At 43.9% G+C, this 8,328-nt stretch overlaps 1 long non-coding RNA gene across 1 annotated transcript in view; it reads left to right on the top strand.

The window, feature by feature from the left end:
* Nucleotides 1–8,123, top strand: part of LOC107181907 — a 15,984-nt gene extending 7,861 nt beyond the window's left edge. Inside the window, exons 3-4 of the long non-coding RNA XR_001512615.1 lie at nt 1,839–1,952; nt 8,004–8,123. This is a non-coding gene — a long non-coding RNA (uncharacterized LOC107181907). The remainder of the gene's footprint in view (nt 1–1,838; nt 1,953–8,003) is intronic.
* The last annotated feature ends 205 nt before the right edge of the window (nt 8,124–8,328 follow it).

Raw genomic sequence — 8,328 nt, 5'->3', positions numbered from 1 at the left:
GCAGGGCAACCATTGCCATATTTCAGTTTTAGATATTTCCATTACCCCTAAAAGTTCCTCTGCCCATTTACAGTTCACCCTGCTTCTACCTCCAGCCCTAGGCAACCACTGATTTGAATTTTCTCTTTATAAACTTGCTTTTTCTAAACATTTAAGCATGTACTCTTTGATTACTAAATAATATTCCATTTTATGGATATCATTGGCTGCTTTTTATTTACCAAGCATAGAAAAGATTCTAGTTGCATTATCCTAATGTGCTTATTCCTCTGAAACTATCCTATTGAATACATTGATATATTTTGTAGTTATTTGTATTACTTACAAATTTAATCTCCTTTTGGTTCTCTTGTATTCTTCTGGCAAACAAACCTTCTTGCAGCACATCTGGGATACCCCAATTGTGTAGGTAAATTATAGCAATATAGAGCATAGCCAGCAGATGGAGACAGAGAACACCACATATTCAGACTCGGGTTTTTACCTATGCTGTTTCTCAGCCTCAGGAGCTGTGGCACCTGGATATCAGGTTTCATTCATTATAACATTGGTTCTCAAACCTGACTGTGCGTTGTAATTACCTGTGCAACTTTAAAAAAAATGCAGATTCTGAGTTTAGTGGCCTGGGATGCAGTCTTGCCATTGAGACATCTAAAATCTGCACAAGTGCTTGTAATTACAGCAAAGTTTGAGACCCACTACTTTAGAACAGGGAACAGTGGGTCTTGAGTTGGAGAACTTGTGAAAAACAGAGACCCTAACTGTTGTAGTTTTCATCCTTTTGAGAACGTGTGCATGCTGAAATGGCCAGGTATTAAGCTTAAGATAGTTAAATACGTAATCAGGACTAAATCTGATACCGTCTCATGTTAGATTCTAATGCATCAGAGTAACTTTAGGCATCAACTAGTTAAGAAAATTTTATAGGAGAAAAATTTCAATTAATAAAATGCTATTATCATTATTTTTATTATGATCCTTATTTTATCAACTCACCACACTGTATTACAACTGCCTGTTTACAGGGCTGTCTCCCTAACAGACCATGAGAGTTAGCATCGAGTCTTATTAACCTTCCTATCTCCCCCATCTAGCACTGGCCAGACATTCAGCAGGCTCTCAACAAGTGTATGTTGAATGAATTGTGAAGGTATTAAATATCCCCATTTTATAGATGAGCAAAATGAGGCCTATAAGGAAATAATGACTTGTTCTAGGTGACACTGCTGGTCAAGGGCAGAGCAGGAATTGAGTTCAGGTCTTGGACTCCTTTCTCCAGTGCTCTTCCCTCTATCCTGGTGCTATCATCAGTCTGTCGAGGCCAGATATAGAAGTCAAAATACAAAGAGGAGTTCTTTTCCTGTTTGTTTGTTGTTGCTGCTGTGTTTGACTCTGGTTTTCCCAACTATGGGTTTCCTGATAATTGAGGGCCCAAGGGGAAGATTTCACACAAGCCTTGCTCTCAGGTGGGATAACTGTGACATCGGAGCTGACAGCAGCCTTCAGGATCATCCAGTCCACCCCACCCCACCCCTTTACCTCAAGGCAGCGGTTCTCAACATGTGGGCCGCGAACAATGAAAATACATCCTGCATATCAGATATTTACATTACGATTCATAACAGTAGCAAAATTACAGCTATGAAGTAGCAATAAAAATAATTTTATGGTTAGGGGTCACCACAACATGAGGAACTGTATTAAAGGGCCGCGGCATTAGGAAGGTTGAGAACCACTGCCTCAAGGGAAACCAAGAGTCCTAGAGGGGGAGTGAGTCAACCACAGTCACATGCTAACAGCAGAGTGGACTCCCTTTACAGTGCTCTTTTTATTTACAGGAGGTAAAGTGGCCTCAGCATGGGCAGAGCAGCAGAGAGGAGCCAGTTACTCAAAGGGCAGATACTCCATGGAAGCCTCCAGCACAAGCAGTCAACCCCTAAAGCCTCCAACGGGTACCCCCAGAAATAGCATGACTCATGCTGGGAGGGGAAGGAGAGGAAAGCTCAGCAGGCAGAGGACATGTAGCCTGGGCCCCGCCCAGAGGGACCTTTTATAGTTTATGCTCTTTGCCAACTGCTGACGTGCCGTGCTCTTTGTAGCTTTTCCAAGAGGAGGGCATTACCTTCCCAAGCCTGGAGGTTCATGGCTACGGAAGGGACACACGACGTTTCATCCCACTTGCGCCCTTTGAATGTGAATTCGTATGACTTATCTTTGGGTTATTGCACTTGCCTGGAGCTACAGCAGGACTGTCCCACCAGGTCCACTCTTTTCTGCCAACACATGCTGGCACCCAGGGCACAGCTAGAGAAGTGAAATTCATAGGCCTCTGAGATAGGGAAATACAATTCGATGTCACCGCGGTATGGAAGGGCGTGTGAAACTCACTGGTCCAGGTAGGGGTGGGGAGCAGGGCCTGCTGGCTGCTCCCAGGGTTTCTGTTGGGACTCGGGAGAGAATAGTGGGTAGTTGGTAGGACTGCCCGCCCCTACATAGACCAGCAAACTTTCACTCTTCATGCCTTCATGCCTTCATTCATCATCCTTCACACAAAACACAACAAATACCACCTACACTGTGTCAGGCAACTACACGTTGAGAATAGTATACTGGCCCTGGCCCTGGCCTTGAGGAGCTCACAAATGACCTTTAGTTTTATCTGACTTTTTAAAATAAATCATGAGCTGCTGATTGTGCTTATTTCTGGGGTTCTGCAAAGAAGTGATTGCTGTTGTTTCCCTGGGCAAACTGCAGTGTGCGTGCCTGTGCGTGCGTGCGTGCGTGCGTGCGTGCGTGTGTGTGTGTGTGTGTGTGTGTAAGGACGCAGCCACTGCACAGCTCAGGTGCTACCTCCTCCAGGAAGCCTTCCTTAACCTGTCCTGCGTCCCGTCAAAGTGTGTTCTTTGGAACATCAATCCCATGAGATGTGTGAGAAAGGGTTTCATTGTCAAGTGAGTTTGGCAGATGCTGAATGTCACCTCCCCACCTTGGGGATTTTCGAATAACATTAGACTAGGCAAACAGAAAGCTGTAGAAGAATCCCTTTAACTTTGATTAACACAACCTTTTCCGAGCAACAGAATTCTTTTCGCAAGGAACACATGCTATCACCCTGTGGCGCGTGCTCTGTGTAACTCGCTGTGTAGGCTGTTTGAGAGGATTACATGAGATGCTAAACACACGACTGCCCCCACAGCTCCTAGCACGTGCGCCGTGGACACCCAGCACGAGTGCCTTTTGCACTTCTTCCCTAAAGTCAGCACTGTTTATTCAAACCTTTCCTAGCTCAGCTGCAAAAAAGCATTTTAGACTGTCGGGACAAGAAATTTTCCAGAAAACTACTGTCGATCCCTTTCCATGAAAGGAGGATCACATAAGGTGGAATTAAAGAAGTGTGTACTTTGGAAGCTGAAATGTGGCCCTGGCGAGCCTAGATAAGAGAACACTCTCTCTTGGATTACTGGGCAGTGACTGTCACACCTGCACGAGCAGGAAGCCATGAAGTGGGGTGACTTGCCCAAAGTGGTGGAACAGCCCCACCTTGCACACACAAACCAGAGTGGGTCCCATCACTCGGGTTCAGATCTTAGCTCCTCTTGGTCTGATCCTTTGGAAAAAAATCTGGCAGTGGTATCCCAAAAGCCTTAAAAATCTTTCCACCTAGGAATGCCATTCTGGAATTATAGTAAGGAAACTATGCAACGTGCAGACAAAGCTATGTGCATGAGGATAGTCATCACAACATTTTAAAGGACAAGACTGGGAACAACCGATGTCTAACAGGGAATGGTTCAATCCCCAATGGGGCTTCTCTCTTAAGTACCTTACTGCTGTTTAAAATAACGTTTATGAAGAGTTTGAGTGATATGGGGACATGCTTAGGCTGTAATGTTAAGGAAATAAAATGGACTTAAGAATAAAAATACACATTGTAATAATAGCTATGTTGGTGCGCTGAGGAAGAAAAATTTAGCAATGTATTAGGAGTGGTTATTTATTAGTAGAGAAGCAATGAGTGATTTTTCTTTCTATTCTATATATTTTTCTATATTTTCTCCTCTTGTCCTATATGTCTTTCTGTATTTCCAAGTTTTATACAGTCATGATCAGGAAAAGGTAATCATTTGTTTTAAAAAGAAAAAAAAAGATTGGAAACCGAGTTACCAGTAGATCTAAATAGCGTTACAGGCACTATTGCGGTGCCCAGAGAAACCTCCCCTCTCTGAACAATGCCAGTTTGTGTTGGGGAATCCACCCACCAGTGCTTCCCAAACCCCAGGAACCATGTGCCCTGTGTTGTCACATCTGTGTAGAACGTACACTATTACTTAATATTTGTATAGAAACTAACTCAGTTTTTTAAACTTAAGTACATATATTTTAAGGTAACGTTTTAACTACTCTAAGTGGAAAAAGTAAGAACACTTTTCGTCAGTGGAAAGTAACCACAAAAAAATAAATGCAGTAAAGCAAATCAATATTATCCAATTCTAGACAGGTGATGCTCCTGAGTTAAACCCTATTTCCTCTCTGTTTAATAAAAAGTGGGGGCTGGGAGACTGTTGTCCGGGAGGAAGGGACAGATTACCAAAGTTGTGAGATTAACAAATTCCAGCACAGCAAGACTCCTTAAATGAATCAGAAAGATTGAAAGGTAATTGAAAATTATTTTCTGATTAGACATTTTATAAATGATTTGCCTAGGCAGCCCCCAAACTGCCTACCATACCACACACTGGGGGCAAGTGCCATGCAATATGCCTAGCGCCTGTGGGTCTCCCACAGGCTGTGGTCGCTTGCCCAGCTGGTTTCAAACTCAAGGACAGGTGTTTCATCGCCAGCATCTCTCCTTCCCTTGTACAATTCCACAGTCTCACCTTTGTTTCCATGCAGTATTCCTCATGCCTTTGTCATTTATTTGCAAAGCATGTTCCAGGGCTTGTAAAACCATAAACTTGCTGATGCTGCGCCAGTTCTGATCCAAAACAGGCCAGGCTTGTTCCAAATGGCAACAAAAAAAAGAGGCCACCAGTGCTGGGAAGTGGTGGAAGCCAGGTAAAGGCTTAGTGACCTTGAACTCACTCTTTATACAGATGAAGAAACGGAGGCCTGAGAGAAGGGAGGGTTAGACGCTAGGTCCCCCAATCCCAGTTCAATGCCACCTCTCCCTTACACTCCACCTGAAGTTTGCTCAGAATCAAAGTCACCGTTGGGCTTTTAGCGTGAGAGCTTTGCCTACTTTGGAACCAGAAAGTAAAATCAGAGACCAATGAAGAAGAGAAGGGGTTCTCCTGCAGGTGTTTCTCTTCAAGTCCAACCTCATTTTTCTCTCTCCTAATTGACTCCTAGCTGGGGGCTTGCTTGGCTCAAGAAAGAATCATACACACACACAAAATAAATCACAGATCTGTGAACTTCAGGAGAAGGGAGGGACTCGTATGATTCATTCAACCAACGTCCAGGAGAGACTCTCCATCCACCAGTGTACCTGGCACTGCCGCCTCATTTAATAGGAGACAAGAAGTCCCAGAGAGGAAGTGTGACTCACTCAGGATGGCCCAGCTGGTAAGCAGCTGTGCTGGGACTTGGATACGAGTCTCTGGGTCCAAAGCCAGTGCACATCTCAACAAAAAAAAGTTTTAAAGATAAAATTCATTTTCAAACTTGGGCAAACATCAATGGAGCCGTAATTAAAATTCACTTATTTGATCCATTCATTCAACAAATACTGATCGAGTGGGATATGCCCATATATATTGACAAGAGATGCCTGGTATGACCGCCTGGTAGCATTAAAGAGCTGCGTGAGGTCTGAGGCTTTGAATTTAAAATATTTTTTTATTGATTTCAGAGAGGGAGAGAGAGATAGAAACATCAATGATGAGAGAGAATCATTAGTCGACTGCCTCCTGCACGCCCCCTACTGGGGATTGAGCCCGCAACCCGGGCATGTGCCCTTGACCGGAATCGAACCTGGGACCCTTCAATCCACAGGCTAGTGTTGAGGTTTTGAATTTAAAGTGTGAGCCACCAGCATGGTTGTGCGTTTTTCTCCAACCTTATGCAGCTACACAGGGTCAGGCACCAAGTAAGTGGAAAGTTAGATCTAACCCGGTTGCGGTTTTGCCAAAGGAATATGATGAAGTGAAGAGGGAGAGTTGACAGTATGCAAGAAAGTGATCAAGATGAGGAATCATAGGATTTAAAATGAATTTTATTTTAAAACTTCACAAAATGAATGTTGAAACCAGGCTGTGATGCCTGTTCAGGTTGGAATGATAATATTGTCATCTTTGTACCGAAGCCGTCTTAAGAGTGTTTGCCTGGGCTGGGTCAGCTTGGAGGTTCTCCTTGATTTACATTGCTGTTGGAGCCAGTGCTCGACCTGAGGGCCTCAGGACGTTCCTTCCTCCGGAAGGAGCCTTTTGAGACACATCTCAGGGTCAGTCCAAAGCTCAGGAGCTGCAACTCAACTTGTAAAGCCCTTTCATAGCATTACCTGCATAAGTAAATAGCTGGCTTCCTATTTCAGGAAGGGACGTATTTGTTCTCAAGGCTGCCCTGTGTCCTGGGCGCCCGCTGGGGTCCTGGAGAGCAGCCACTCCTCTCCTGACATCGTTTGGAAATAGCCAGGGCGATTTGGACTCCTCAGCCACAAAATGCAAGAGTACACCGAATTCAGCTGAAATGTAAGCTGCACTGCTTCCCCTCTCAGTTTGGTCATCTGTCCATCCCCTAACTTCTCATAGCACTTCCTGGGAATCTGGCCTCCTTGCCACTCATTGTAGGGGCCCATGCATGATACGCATTACTTGGTTTTCATTGATGTCAGCAGTGGTAATGATTAAGTGCAAACACCCCACCCCATTCACATGTCTCCTTTTTTCCTGCAGATCCCCATGGGAGTGAAAGTGTGAATGCCTTCCAGAATTTCTCCCAGAACTTGTACCTAGAGTTCAGGTGAAGTGAAAGGGTAGAAAGTAAATTCTTTTTTGTTGTTATTGTTGTTGTTGTTAAACCTCACCCGAGGATATTTTTCCATTGATTTTTAGAGAGTGGAAGGGAGGAGAGAGTCACAGAGAGAGAAACATAGAGGTGAGAGAGAGACATCAATTGTTTGCCTCCCACATGAGCCCTGACCAGGGCCGGGGATCAAGCCCGCAACTGAGATACGTGCCAGTGACTGGAATCAAACGCAGGACCCTTCAGTCCGAGGGCCAACATTCCATCCACTGAGCCAAACTGGCCAGGAGGAAAGTAAGTCCTTTGGACATGAATCACACCACCACCCTTCCCGCACTTCAGATATCGACCTCTACCCTACTTAGATGCGGCAGTCCTGGGAAAAACCCAGAACAGAAACTTCCCTGCCAAGTGAAGGTATAAGAAAAGCAGAAGTATATGCATATATTAAAAATGTATCAAGATGTACACTTCAAATGTGTACTCTTTACTGTAGGTAAATTATAATCCAATAGAAATTTTTTAAATAAAGCAATTTCTAGATTATGTTCTAACCAGCATAGGATTTAGGGGTGGGAGCCACATTCAGATCCCAATGTTCTTGGTTGCCTTTGACAAGAGGACATCAAAATAGTGATGAGTGATTGCCTATTGTTGTTTCCAAAAGAGAACAATACAAGGTAAGGCACCCCACCCCCTACTCTTGCCCTCACATTCTCAATCCCTACAAGAGATTTAAACAAGAAAAACCCAGGAAATTCCAAGTGTGAATACCTCCCCAGATAAGACAGAAATGGAAGAAAACCAAACTTTTCAAAGTAAGCATTTTGATCTTCATGCAAACATGGAGTTAATCTCAGGACAGCTAAGCACAATTACACAGATGGATTCATTGTGTGAAATGGTCACTGAGCGTAGAGAATGTTAGTGCCAGTGCAGAGTCCAGGCTCTGCAGGGGTCATACCTGAATCTGCTGAGCTGAGCACATGGAAACCTCAGTGTGCATTCAGGCTTGACCATTGTTTTTTCATTTATTTCAGAGTTTCTCACTGGAGTGGCTTCAGGAAATGCAAATCGAATGTCTGTAGTGGTATTTAAAGACATGAAGGGTTTCGATGTGTGTTCAACTGAAAATATGAATAAATGTCTTTTGGGATGTATTTACATGTACTAATATTGTTATGAAGATAATGGTATAATTTTTATAATTCTTTGCCCTTCAAATCAGCTTCTATTCGTACAGAAAGAATACAAGCATTAGACTGGGGACCATGGCAACCAGGTTTTAGCTGCCGTTCCATCTCAAATTCTCTGGGAGTCCTCAGTTACTTCCTTCTTTGTAAACGGAGGAGTTTGGACCACGTG

The sequence above is a fragment of the Myotis davidii genome, unplaced genomic scaffold (assembly GCF_000327345.1).
Source record: "Myotis davidii unplaced genomic scaffold, ASM32734v1 scaffold993, whole genome shotgun sequence".
In the NCBI taxonomy this organism is placed as follows: Eukaryota; Metazoa; Chordata; class Mammalia; order Chiroptera; family Vespertilionidae; genus Myotis; species Myotis davidii.
Note: the sequence above shows the minus strand (reverse complement) of the source record. Positions and strands in the feature narration are given on the sequence as shown.